We start from the raw sequence: 12,648 nt of genomic DNA, 5'->3' as shown, positions 1-12,648 counted from the left end.
ACTGGGCTAACCAACAGTGATTTAGAAACCCTACTGTCTGGCACTGCCATCGGACTCTATCTGGTGTATTTAGAAACTGATATTTGGAGAGAGATATGCCTAGTACGGTTGTAATGCCAAATTTTGTGTTTCCCTAACAAATTTCCCAAAACCAGCGTTAAGGTGGCTAGTCATTATTGTGACCCTCATTGTATCACCTCATTATTGCATGCAAACTAGATAGAGATAAAATGCATCTGTACCTGACTGTGGTGGTGGATACCTACACAGGTGAGAAAATTGTATAGAACGAAATACAGGCACACACAAATGAGTACAAGACTGGGGAAATGTGAATAAGATGTGGTGGATTGTATCAATGTCAATATCTCAATTGTGTTATTATAATTAAGACATTACCACTGGTGAGAGAAATGGGGAAAATGAACAAAGGTTTTCTCTGTATTGTTATTTTTTACAACTGCATGTGAATATTTAATTCTCTCAACAAAAATTTCAATTAAAAATGCACTAGTAAAATTATGCCTTGTAGAAAATGTGCTGTCTCCAGTCACATTCCGCCTCCCTCAGTTACCCATATTTAGGGGATTCCTGGGGGCACACAAAATAGGCGGCATTATGGATCCTGGGGGTCCCAATAGAAAGGAGAGCGAAGTGCCCCAAGAAAAGAAGTCAACAGAACAGGAATTGCTTTGCTACTTCGATCTAACTGAAACTGCCGGTTACAATTACCCCAAATTTTAGACAGTTCTGCCACAGTGGGTCAGCTTTATCCAGCTGTTTTCTGATTTACCCACGGAGTCTACTATGTCACTTCAGCGTCACTACCTCCAAAGGTAGGGTAAAAGTTATTCTATGTGTACATGAAGTTTATTCCCCCCATCACCAAAAAAAAGAGTGACGTGAAATTGCCGGATGTAGCATTTAAAAATTTAGGGTTTTTACCTGACCCATTGCTTTCGAAAATTACGACTCGCAGGGATGAGTGAACTCGATTTCTTGAGCGACTCGGAGGACGTGTTAGCAGGGCAGCATTATTACGAACTCCGCAATTATCCTTTCTTTGCTATGCTAAAGGTTTCCCTTTCCAACAGTAGGGCTGCCTTCGACTTGAATGAGAGCCCTGAACTTTTATAAACTGAAAAAGAGGGGAAGACTTGGCAGGCTGGGAATCCGGCCCCGGGAAGGCGTCCACCGCGCTTGTGAACAACTACGTGAATTTCCAGAAGAGAAACTTCTCTTCCCCACACTTGCAGACTTCCTCCGAGTCCAGGAGCGCTCCAAGCGGCCGCCCAAGCTTCCGCGTCCCGGGACAGGGAAACTGAGGCAGGGCAGGAGCGGCGCGCGCATCTCCGGCCTCGGCGCCCGCCCCAAGGAAGGAACCCAGGATTCCAGAGTTCTTCGCGCTGCGTAGGCTCCTCAGAGGCGCCCTCCCCCCGGTCCGCCCCGCCCAGCTAGGGACAAAGCCCGGAGCCCGCGCCGGGAAGGGGCAGGGCGGCTCCCGCGCGCTCCCCGCTCCCCCGTGGGCGCGAGACTCCGCCCCGCCGCCCCTCCTGGGGGAGCCCGCGCGCGCCCCAACGGCTAGGCTGCCGAGCCGGGCCCGCCCCGAATCTCCCGAGGCCGGCCCGATCCCCCCACCGCGCCTCCCCAGCCGCCCCAGGCGCCTGGGCCCCCCGAGGCCGGCCTGGGGGCTGCGCCGACTTGTGCTGCTGGCGGGGTTTCGCTCCTTCTTCTCAAAGATGAAAGGAGGCACGGTCGTCTTTGCCGCTTCTCCAGGACTGTTGCTGCCGCCGCCGCTGCTTCATTGCACATTCAAGTGGAAAATTTTCAGGAGTCAGCAGAAACATTGTGTCCAAAAAAGACTGAGTCGCAGTTACCACCAAACCCTGGAGGAGAGTCTCCCTGGAAAACTTCCCTTCGGTAGGAAATACTGGGGGATTCGTTTGTTTATTGGAAGAGAAATGATCCCCAGGAGGGGAGAAAATCAGGGTGCATTTCTGCTCTTTGTTCATAGCAGCAACATGTTTTGTTCTAAAGTCCAGAGGCCCGCTTTAAAGAAAGTACAACTTCTATGAGTTTCCTTTTTTTCTTTTAATGTGTTTTTATTTTTTTTTAAACCGAAGCAACATTTTAAATGAGTTGGAAACAGTGGAGGGGCTCACACCTCCCTTCTTTTTCTCCCACGAAAATAAATAAAATCCAGATCATAATTTTCTTCGCTTTTTAATTGTCTTTTTAAAGATTTATTTAAAGTTGAATGTCACTGTATAAAAATATTTATGAAACAATGAAATACCAGCCACCAGCATTTCTCAGGAGGCTTGTTAACTTCTCAGAAGCAAGTGGCTGCCTGTGATTTGCAGAAATGAAAATTGACCTCAGTAAGCACTGGAAACTTAGAGACAGATGATGTTCCAGGAGCGGGTAATGTAAAAAGGCCGTGTTTTAAAAACAGTGCTTTGGAGGAAGCCCAGGTCCTGGCACAGAAAGGTCTGCAAAACCTATCAGATTTCAAAATATTATAGTTTAAAAAATATATGTATTAAAAATGCTACAGATATTGCAAATGAGTAGAACACTGTCAGTTCTGGACAACCACGTGTTTCTTCCTCCCTACCCTTTACCTTGATTGTTTCTGGAAGTTTAGGTGGTCTGATGCTTGGGGTGTGCTGGGTGCCTGCAGGTGGTTACCTGAATAGACAGATCCCTTCTGGAAGAAGTGATCCCACTGCGTTGTCCGAGCAGGGAGTGAGCTCTGTTCTCTAAAGCTTGCAGTGAATTTTGGCTGGTGTTTTATGCATGGGGGCTTGTCTGCCAGGGTACTGTGAGGTGGTTTGGGGAACAGACCTCAGGCTGTGCCAAGTGCTTCATCCTTTCACTATTGGATTTGTGCCTTTCTGTAAATAGCAGGATCTTTGAGCCCCAAGTACATCTGAATGCTTGTAAGGGCCAGACTTAGATCCAACTTTGGTAAGAATCTTTCCTTTTTAGATGGAAATAGTAGAATCAATTACAAAGTGACTCAGGAAAGACAAATGGATTAGTTGAACCTTTGTCAACAGTGAGGTTTTGAATTGTTGATTGTTTTTTAGGGGAAAGGCTTATTTTTCTAATCTCACTATTCCCATAAATGGTCACAGATATTTTTGTTTAGTATTTCTTTCTATGTGCAATTCTGTGTTGGACTCTCAGGTTTCAGGTTTTAAACAGAGTTTACAATTCTTTTATTTGTTGTTGGTGTAAAAGAATGAGCTGATAAGCTGCATCCATTACTGGTTCTTGCCGATGGTATAAAAATGCCCATGTAGACCATTTTATTTTTACGTTAATGATTAAGTATTATTTGATTTGCAGTTTTAGGAGAATATCAGACTACCTTTCCTTCCTCCCTTCCTTCCTTCCTTCTCTCTTTCTTTCTTTCTTTCTTTCTCTCTCTCTCCCTCTCTCTCTCTCTCTGTCTCTGTCTCTCTCTCTCTTTTTACAAGTTTGAAATAAAACCAGTGTGACACTTTGCCTTGACAGTAAGAGTAAAAAACTATTAAAGGAAAGAATTTTTGTGTAGGTTTCTCCTCTGTGTGATGTTTTATAAAGTAACAAATAGAACTCCATTCAGGAAACATGCCTGAGAGAGATTATTGGGGGATTTTTTTCTTCTTCTTTTCCCAAAACATAAACCAGGACTCACCATGGAATATACTTAATGAAATTTAATTTGAAGAAGGAGGACACGCTAACTTATGAGCCAGACTGAACTGAATTTCTCACCAAGACGTGCTTCCTGGCATTGTGGTGCTGTGTGTGCCTAGGCCCCAGCAGCAAATTAATTATATGTAAGGGCTGCTGGTGGTAGGGGGTTGGGGGGCAGCCTGGGGAAAGTCAGCTTCCTCCTTTTTTCTTCTCTGCCCCTCCCCCTCTTTTGCTTTATATAGAAAGAATTCTATATTCACATACTCAACTTTGGGCACTGGTACCCCCACTTTTTTTTTGGAAAAAGGACAAGCAAGTCATAAGGAAAAAAATGTTCGGGTTTTTTGCTGCTTGAGTAACAGTCATTTATGAACAATTTTGAATTTTGCTGGCTCTGACAATACAGGACAGCAAGTATAAGAGGGTATTTTTTAATGCGAAAATTTGGTGGAATATACTTGTATTGATATGGGGATCTAGATCATATTTGTTGTCACATTTTCAGTAGAAAAATGTGACAGTTCGACAGTTCGAGAATGTAGATCCCAAATGTTAGATAGGCCTTTGGAGGAATGAGCTGTGCCGTTAACAATATTTTAAGGTTTCTTGCTTCTGAAATGGATTGACCTGTCATACATGGCGGTGGGACAAGAGTTCGTGCATCTGTGGGGTTACTCGTCTCTCTAATCTCTTGTGTTATTATGTGTTAATTGTGAGCATAATTATATTGCCTGCAAATGATAATTGTAGTGTCTTATCACTCCAAAGGTTGGTGCAAATAACTGTGTGTATGATCCCATGTATGTAAAATGACCGTGCTCACATACAGACAGTAGGTAGATAACACTTTTAAGCTTGTATTTTAGGCATTTTATCTTGTTTCAAATAAAGAGATTGCGAAAGGAGAGAAAAATATTGTGGATTGAAAGCTGTGCTTAGAAGTTGGATCTGTTTAGTGATAAAACTTTTTGGTTTTTTTCCAAAGACTGAAGAATACTGGCCCGAGCAAATGTCCAGCTTTCTCTGTAGAATTGCAAGGAAATCAGAGCCCACCTTTTTGTTGATAAATGCGGGCATTACAGCTTCCTCTTTCGAGTTCAGAGATTGGAACTGCAGAGTGCTAATGGCCTACTTCTGAACTCGGCAAGAAAAGTATATTGTAAGCTTTGACAGACTCAGGCTGTGCTGCTGGGCTATTGGGGACTGACCGATGACTGGAGTAATCTCTTACAGCTGCGTGGCGCTTTTTCTTATTTTATCTGTAGAAGCCACAGATTACACTGTGGTGCTTAAGTTAGATCCCAAGTCATGTTTGAACAGTATCAGTGATATATTTTATTTTCTTGTTCACGAAGGTGATAAAATCAAGTAATTCAGGTCCATCCTAAGCACTTAATGTTTCAGGATTGGGCTTATTGACAAATACTAATTTCGACCCCCTTGTATCGCAATTACTGAATACTTCTGAAATCAGGGAAGTTTGGGGCCTTTACTCTTCTGGGGTAGTTTGTGGAATGCTAGAATATTTGGATCTAAATACTTGGAGTGTTTTTTTCTTGTTTTTTTTTTAAATTTTTATTTATTTTTTGGCTGTGTTGGGTCTTTCTTGCTGTGCGCGGGCTTTCTCTAGTTGCGGGGAGCAGGGCTACTCTCCGTTGCGGTGCGCGGGCTTCTCGTTGCAGTGGCTTCTCTTGTCGTGGAGCACGGGCTCCAGGCGCGTGGGCTCAGTAGTTGCCGCACGTGGGCTCAGTAGTTGTGGCTCATTGGCTCTAGAGCGCAGGCTCAGTAGTTTTGGCACACGGGCTTAGTTGCTCCACGGCATGTGGGATCTTCCTGGACCAGGGCTTGAACCCGTGTCCCCTGCATTGTCCCGTGGATTCTTAACCTCTGTGCCACCAGGGAAGCCCATTTGGAGTGTTTCTGCATGGGTTTTTATAATTTGTTTCAAAGCTGTGGGCAGTTGAGAGTTTTCAATGTGTAAGATTGTCATCATAAGCTTCCTCGACACTCTCCCTTGTTTGAACTCAGAGTGGAAATCCAGCCATTTCTTCAGATACATTCGGGCTTTGTAGTGGTGCAGCATAAGAGAATTTTGAAATGTGTATTTATTTTAGTCAAAGCAAATGGGTTTTCAGGAGTGTTTCTTACTGGGTGGGTCGCTTTCAGCTCTTAAGTTCTCCTTTTGTCCACTGGCTTTTTGCATGGTTGGGAGGATTCTCTGAAAATACTTTCCATAGTCTGGGAGTCCTGCCTGGCTAACTGTGAAACCACTGGTCTCTCTTCTGATTGGATAAGGGGTGGGGGGAGTTCCTAAGAGGCCGTCTTTTCTACTTTTGTGGCAGGCCCAGGGAGGAAGGCTCTATCCTGGCTGTATTTTGCCGCTAACCCCCCAGTATTAACTATCCTGATGCAATGCTTCCTGCCCTTTTCACGTTAGTTTTTAAGGCTGTGTCCTAGGATTTCATGAATGGTTTTAGTATGAGGAGCAGGGCCCAGCATTGGAAAAGGGGTTTAAAAGAAAAAGCCAGTTTATTGATGAACAAGTTAAGCACCACCATTGTCTCCATTGGGAAATTCTGGTTGCTTTGAGGCATCTGACAGGTTTAGATGTACGTGTAAAGTGACTGAAACATTATTGGCGGGGGTAGATACAACAATGGCGAGTGCTGTTGTTTTTACATATAAACTGAAAAACTGCTGCTAATGGTGGGAAATGTTAATTATGTGAGAACATATTGAACTTATATTCTCTGGCATGAACTTTTAAAAGAAATGCATGAACTGTGCTGCTTTTTTATAAGCACAGCTTTCTAATTATCATAATTCAGTTCAGCTCTGCTCTTGGATGGAGTTCAAGTGCAATCTCAATTTAACTTGAAAGGAGATTTTTTTTTTTATTTTAACTGAGAATGTTTAAGAAAATTTGAAAAGTTCATCCAAGAATGTTGTCTGCTTAGGTGTGGTTAATTGGGGGGATGAAATGAGTGGCTTTCTGTAATCGTTAATTAGATCTGAATATTAGGAAAGAGGCTTTTTTTTTTTTTTGCTTTGTAGTGTATCCAAACCTGCATCTTGTGCTTTTTTTCATAACCAGATGCTATGTGTTGTCGAGTTCTCTTTGAAAACCAGTGTCTTTCCCCTGATAGTAAACTAAATAGATATTCTGTTACCATCAATGATATAATCTCTGCAAAGATAGGAACCTGTTTTGAGAGAGTAGAGAGAAAGAAATGCAGAAATCTTATGAATTCATTTGCCAAAAATCACTGTTAATCTTTTATACCACCCAAGACTTTGGAATGGCATTTTGTAAAGGGAGTCATCTTTGACAGCATTCATTCCAGTGTCCTTTACATTTTCTGTGACCTTAGTGTCTTTTCAAAAAAAAAAGAAAAAGAAAAAGTTAGTGAAGCCCAGGCACCAAATCCTCTGTGGAATCAGTTTTAATTGGAAGAAAGAACATCTTCAGCTGGACCTTCCGACTTTTGTCCAGTCTGACTTCTGCTAAAATGCAGACTTCTGCCCGCGGAAACCAAATGACTTCATTTGCTCTGGCACTTGAGAGTCCGAATTCACTTCCCTGGTGGTGAAATAAAAGGAGCCAAGTGTTTTAAATAGCCACTCCCCGAGGCCCGCCTGCCCAAGTGTTTTGAGAAAAGAGCATTGTCTGCTTGCAGCTCTAGCTGGGAGCTGGCCTGGCTCGCCCTCCCCCCAACCAGACAGCTCCGTTTCTGAAGTTGACATCTGGTTTTCTCTCTGTTCACCTGATGTATACCACACACGTGCACACATGCGGCGTGCACGCATGTGTCCTGCAGGTAACACAGGTCTTTGACATTGAATGTGTGTATGTTTCAAGTCACTCCTGGGATAGGGGAAGGCTCACAGCTAATAGCACAATATAAAATGTAAACATAGTAGCCACCCCACATGCCGCTGCTGCTGGGTTTCTGTCCAATGGTGCTTTCTGGGTAGGCGTGCCTATTGTTGTGGCAGCAACAGGCGGCAGAAGTTGGGGCACCATATGGCGGATGTGGGCCTCAGATAAGCTGTCTGGTAATTTAGCTCATCAATAGCATTTTGATATGCTTCATTTTCAGATCACCCATCACTGTGGCTGGGGCTATCTTGGGGGCTGATTCCGAAACTATTGAAACCTCTGGGAGCCGATGCTTCCTTTGGTGGAATCTCTTTCAGCCCTTTCTCCTTTTCATTTCAAAGCTTTTGGGAGACAATGGTGGTTGGTAAGAGTTAGAAAGAGCTATATCAGCTGAGGGAACCTTCAACCCCGTCTTGAAATCTGGAATGCTTAGAAGATCTCATCAGGTATTTCCATTGACAGAAAAGCAGAAAACAAGCTATTTAATAGCGTTTCATACTGGCAGAGCCAAGAAATTCCCATAATTCAAAATTTGCTTTTGTTCTAAATACTGGGAGGATAAGACCAATATGGTTCTTATTTTGATAAAATGTTTCTAGTTTTGTTGTGCATTAAAAATACCTCCCTAATTTTCTTCCACCTTTCATCAAGTGCAAAAATGATTAATATCTATGTAACTGAAAATCAGAGGAAGTATTCGGAGGCAAAAAGCAGCTTCCTTTATGACTAGGAATTCTTAGAGAGGGAAATGCTTCTAGAACACCTCTACTCAGATGTTCAGTGAAGCTGAAGCAAAACTAAAATCTCTGCCACTGGTAAATCGACTGGGGGACTCCTGCCTTGAGTTGCTGGGGCCATTTCAGGGATTCTGCACATAGTAGGTGGATTAGTGGAAATTTCATCATGTGCATGCCCATGTGCTTATCAGCCATGTGAATCTCATTTAGGAAACATTTGTGTCCCTGATGTGTGCCAGGCACTGGGGAAGCCAGGGTAAGACTGTCTGTCCCTTTCCCCACCCAGCCTCTCTGCACATTCTCAGTCTCCTTTCCAGGCCTCCCGCCTTTTGAATTTGGGGTTTCTAATTCTTGCTACACAGGTCTGTTTACATGGCTAATGCAGGATGGTTCTGACGCAAACCCAGGACAGCCTCTTTCCACGCCTGTCCTAGAGAGTCTCTGCCTCACCAGTGATTCCCGCCTGAGCATGTGCACCACAGCCTCCATGGAGCTTTCCACAGACTGGGTATCAGCCCTGGAGCCTTAGGAGGGCTGGGATAGGTGTAGTGTTTCTGTATTTCTAAGAGACCCCAGAGTGGTGTCCACCTCTGATTGGGAATTATTACTCTAGGTATTCTAACTTTTATCCTCAGATGGAATCAGGCTAAATTTGCCTCCTAACTCTAGATTTTTCCTGTATCTGTGAGGTGATGTACCTAGGAGCATATACTGACTGTTTATGGAATTCACTAAGATCTTTTTGGTTGGTTTTAAAGATATGGCTACACAAAAATGCGCAGGAAAAGCAATACAATGAGCATTACCGCCTTCTCCGTGCTCAGCACACATCTGTTATCCCTTGGGAAGGTAGCAGTTGTTTCCAGATGTGATTATAGAGGTGAGCCTCAGGCTCCCTGGCAAGGAGTTTGAGGACTAATTCTTGCCTGGCTGTTTGCAGAGGTAGTTTTCATTTTTGAGTAGTGGGGCTGTTCATAGAGGGTCTCTCGTGGTGCACCTTGATATTGCAGAGTGAGGGCATAGGAAGGGTGATCGTGACAGCATCCCAGAGGTGAGCGTGGTTTTGCTGCTGATAAACCATACTCGGCTTTTTATTCTTTCCTTTCTTCTCTCTTCCTTCCACCTTAGGCACTTTGAAATCTAGGGGCTCCCAGTTTTGCCTAGAAGTGCTACATTGAAACATTTTCTGGGGTTACTGTGTGCCAGGGATTTGGTGATCAGCCAAGGGTGGTCAATGAATGGCCATCAGTAAAACACCCCTGCAGAGTTTCCAATTTAGCAAGGGAAACAGGCATGTGAAGAGATTAAAGAGATCATCACAATCCAGTGGGGAAGCTGTGTTTTTCATATTTCATGAGTTCCAAGGTGCAGTTTTTTTCCCCCATATTTGAACATTTCGAAATTAGGATGTGTCCTGCAATCATGGCTGGCCAGGTGGTGGTCATGACCCATGATGTGCTTGCGTACACTCATCACAGCCTGCAGAACAAATGCAGTGGAGAGGAAGAAAATTCCAGCGTCAGGCGCTAAGCATTCCTAAGAATGTATTTGATGTCGCCAGTGCTCTTATTGACACAGAGGGCAGTACTGTGTGGAAAAGCATGGATGTTGATCTCTCTGAGAAGTTGTTTTAGTATATCTTACCCACTTTTGTTTGCTTATATAGTTTCCTTTTTATATCTGCATAAGATTGACATATGATAAAGTTTCAATATTTATAAAATACAGTTTCTAAGTGATAAGGCTGTGCTCTGGCAACGTGTTTTGCAACAGTATTTCTTAGAAATAAAGTTATACTGCATTTAACAATCACTGGTGTCTTAGAGTTGATGAAATGTTGATGAAATATGTTTGTATCTCTTTCCAAAAGGATCTGGGAGATTATACATCATTGATGGGTTGCTTTGAGGGAGTGGATTGGGAAGGGGAGGGGCTTTCATTTTTACACATTTGTAGTTTTCAGGAACATACATTTTCTTAGGTAATATCAGAATAAAGGGAAAAAAAAATCCAGTGGAGTAAGTGCTCATGATATATCCAGAGTTGTGTTTCCCAGTGGTGGAGACTAAAGAAACCTTTGTAGAGGAAGTGATGTTGGAATTGGGCCTTGAAGGGAAAGCGTTTTTTTTTTTTTAATTTTATTTTTTTGGCCAGATGCCATTTTGGGATTAGAGTGGGACTAAGTTGTTAAATAAACAAACAAACATCTCCCCCACCCCCTAAATACTCTCCAGAGTAATGAACTCAACCCTAAAATACTAATAAAGAAGTTTCATTGCCAGTCGTGAGCCAGTATAGATCTAAAACTTGGCTATGAACAGTTAATGAAAGAAGCAGAAGAGAGGGAGGGGTCTGGTTGTGGGGAGCTGGAAGCTTCCTGATTCTGGTTTGGAAAAAGGCAGGATAATAACATAGGTTTAAAAGCACAGGTTTGGAGTTGGACACACCTCAGTGGGACTCTTGGCGCAGCCACACTTGTTCCGTACCCTTGGACAAATTACTTCCTCTCTGAGCCTCTGTGTCCCCATCTGTACATTTTAATAGAATGCCTCCTGTGTGCCCGGCACATAATGCATGCTCAGCAAACAGCAGCTTCATGTGCTGTCTTGTACACCAGGTCTCCCTGGAGTTCCTGCCAGGTCAGCCTGGACGTTGACTCTCGAAGAACACCCGAGGCTGAAGCAGTTGCTAAGAAGAGCCAGACTTATGGTCTCGGGCGAATGATTGAAATCCAGGAGAGGTGAGGCATCCCATAAAGTCCTAGACCATTTATCTCTTTGAACCACACTTCCCCGATTCATAAAGTAGAGGAAATCCATCAGTAAATACGCAATATCTGAGGCCATTCCTTGCCAAATGGTAATACCAGTTAAATGGGAATGCTTCCAGAGATAGGTAGCATGGTGCACCTATATCCACTCGAAAGGAAATGTCTTCCTTAGGTTCTTGCTTGGAAGCCACTCTCCCAACTTTGGGATTGGGTTCTGAAAGTTCTTTTCCAAGGTGTTTGTATGGAACTCATCTTTTCATAGAGAAGCTATGCTCAAGGCCCTGGACCTGTTGGTAAAGCCATTATTGAGGAATCCCTGCTGGAGTTCTGAGGGCACCAACTCTGGGTGTGAGAGAACAAGAGGCAGAGAGGTACCTCCCCATACATTTGCTGGCCTAATTGCACCTCTTAACCTGTTTAGAGGCAGACTGCTTAACTTCTCTGTGCCCTCAGTTTCCTCATCTGGAAAATGGGCTGGTGTGTTACCCACTTTGAAGGGCTGTGATAATATGTAGATAAGAGCTAGCTCAGTAGGCTAGAGCTGCAGGTGTGACTGCTGTCAGACTTATCCTATTCCTCCAAGTACTCCAAGCTCTGGAGTTAAATCTCTGCCCCTCTCATCAGATTCCTTTCTCTGGGCCTTAAATATAATTCAATTAATAATTCACACTCATGTGTGAATGGCAGACCATCCCTCTGCCAGTATATTTGCATATTTTAAGAGAATGTTAGTCCCAGGTGAGTGTCTAAGTTGGGTTAGTACTGAGGTACTTCCTGGCCAGATGAGCTGAATCCTTTCTGGATGCTGGTGGGTAGAAACCTGTGTTTTCAAAGCCAGAGGCCCTAGGCTGGTCTTGCTCCACTTGACACCCAGGTACACTTCAGGGTGTGTTCATGTCCCCGTGTTTTCAGTGTTTTCAGAGCGGGGCCACTCCCAGTGACTGGTTTGAGCAGTTAAGACTGCTTTGTGTGAGCCTAGGCTGAGGACCACCTGCATTTTTGCTCATGTCTTCTTAACCAGGGTATATAGAACTGTGTGTTAATCTGGTTTCCTAGTTTAAATTAAAAATTGAGGTTAAAAATTGTTAAGAGAGATGAGTAGACTAGTTGGGAAATAAAGGCTTTTAGAGGCAGGCAGACTGATAGTTGAAGAGGGGAGAAAGGTAGATTTAAAAAAAATGGTTTACAACCTGTGAATCTACTAAAAGTCACTGAATTATACTTTTAAAAGGGTATGTGAATTATATCTCATAGGAAAAGATGAAGCACGGTACTCCCAGCACTCCTCACATGGTGGTACATTTGTTTTGCTGGTCAAGTGATTTAAGATTGATATTCAGAGCAATGACCTAATAATAAGGGTTTACATCTCTGCTAGTTTACTGGTTTTAGTGCAGAGCCTAAAGGTATCCATTAGAAGTATCTACAGTGGAAGGTTTTTTACTTAAGAAAGAATAACTTCAGTAATGTGGGATGACCTGCTCCTTAATGATAAACGTTGACTATGTTAACCGCCCGTATGGCTTACACTTTAAACAGCCTGTGAACTAAATCATAAAAGATAAATAAACTAG

At 43.3% G+C, this 12,648-nt stretch overlaps 1 protein-coding gene across 1 annotated transcript in view; it reads left to right on the top strand.

Moving 5' to 3' along the window:
- Positions 1-1,891: 1,891 nt before the first annotated feature.
- The window catches only part of TEAD1 (TEA domain transcription factor 1), a 262,390-nt gene continuing 251,633 nt past the window's right edge, over positions 1,892-12,648 (top strand). Inside the window, exon 1 of the mRNA XM_024757060.1 lies at positions 1,892-1,920. The gene's annotated coding sequence lies outside the window, so the exon portion shown is untranslated. The remainder of the gene's footprint in view (positions 1,921-12,648) is intronic.

Source organism: Neophocaena asiaeorientalis, unplaced genomic scaffold, assembly GCF_003031525.2.
Source record: "Neophocaena asiaeorientalis asiaeorientalis breed wild unplaced genomic scaffold, Neophocaena_asiaeorientalis_V1.1 scaffold504, whole genome shotgun sequence".
Lineage (NCBI taxonomy): Eukaryota > Metazoa > Chordata > Mammalia > Artiodactyla > Phocoenidae > Neophocaena > Neophocaena asiaeorientalis.
Note: the sequence above shows the minus strand (reverse complement) of the source record. Positions and strands in the feature narration are given on the sequence as shown.